Below are 590 nucleotides of genomic sequence, written 5' to 3' on the forward strand. Positions count from 1 at the left end.
CAGGTTTCTTAATTGAACTTGTGGATGTGAATATCAAGTTGCTAGTGGGCCATACGGGGTAAGCTCGTCTGGCGATGCGGGATGAACCGAACGCAAAGTTAAAGTGCCAAAATGCTCGCTCACCTAGATACCATAAAAGGTGTTGGTTCATTTAGACAGCAGGACGGTGGCCATGGAAGTCGGAATCCGCTAAGGAGTGTGTAACAACTCACCTGCCGAATGAACTAGCCCTGAAAATGGATGGCGCTAAAGCGGGCTACTTATACTTTGCCGTTAGCGCGATAGCATTTATAATGTACGCGTTAATGAGTAGGAGGGCGTGAAGGTCGTGAAGTCGAGTTAGCCCTTTGCATAGGCTATTATAATCCACACTCTCTTACTTGAATATGTCTATAACATTCCCTCGTTGGTTGCGAAATCTAGTCACCTGGATTAGATCATCGGCGCGTTCTTTAATCCAAAGGGCATGCGCAACCACTCGAAGTGTCCGAGTGCGCAGACGAACGCCGATACTTTACGTGCTCGCAAGGTCATCATGACCGCCCAGAAGCCGCTTGCTGCATCCAGCGAGCAGAACCATAGGTAGCGCT

General features: G+C 48.8%; 1 non-coding gene across 1 annotated transcript; it reads left to right on the top strand.

Annotated features, from left to right (window-relative positions):
• Nucleotides 1–334, top strand: PITG_33400 (the record flags this gene model as incomplete). Its single annotated transcript, XR_009934794.1, has 1 exon — nt 1–334. It is a non-coding gene; the product is annotated as a 28S ribosomal RNA (ribosomal RNA).
• Nucleotides 335–590: the final 256 nt, after the last annotated feature.

The sequence above is a fragment of the Phytophthora infestans genome, genomic scaffold, assembly GCF_000142945.1.
Source record: "Phytophthora infestans T30-4 supercont1.57 genomic scaffold, whole genome shotgun sequence".
NCBI classification, from domain to species: Eukaryota; Oomycota; class Peronosporomycetes; order Peronosporales; family Peronosporaceae; genus Phytophthora; species Phytophthora infestans.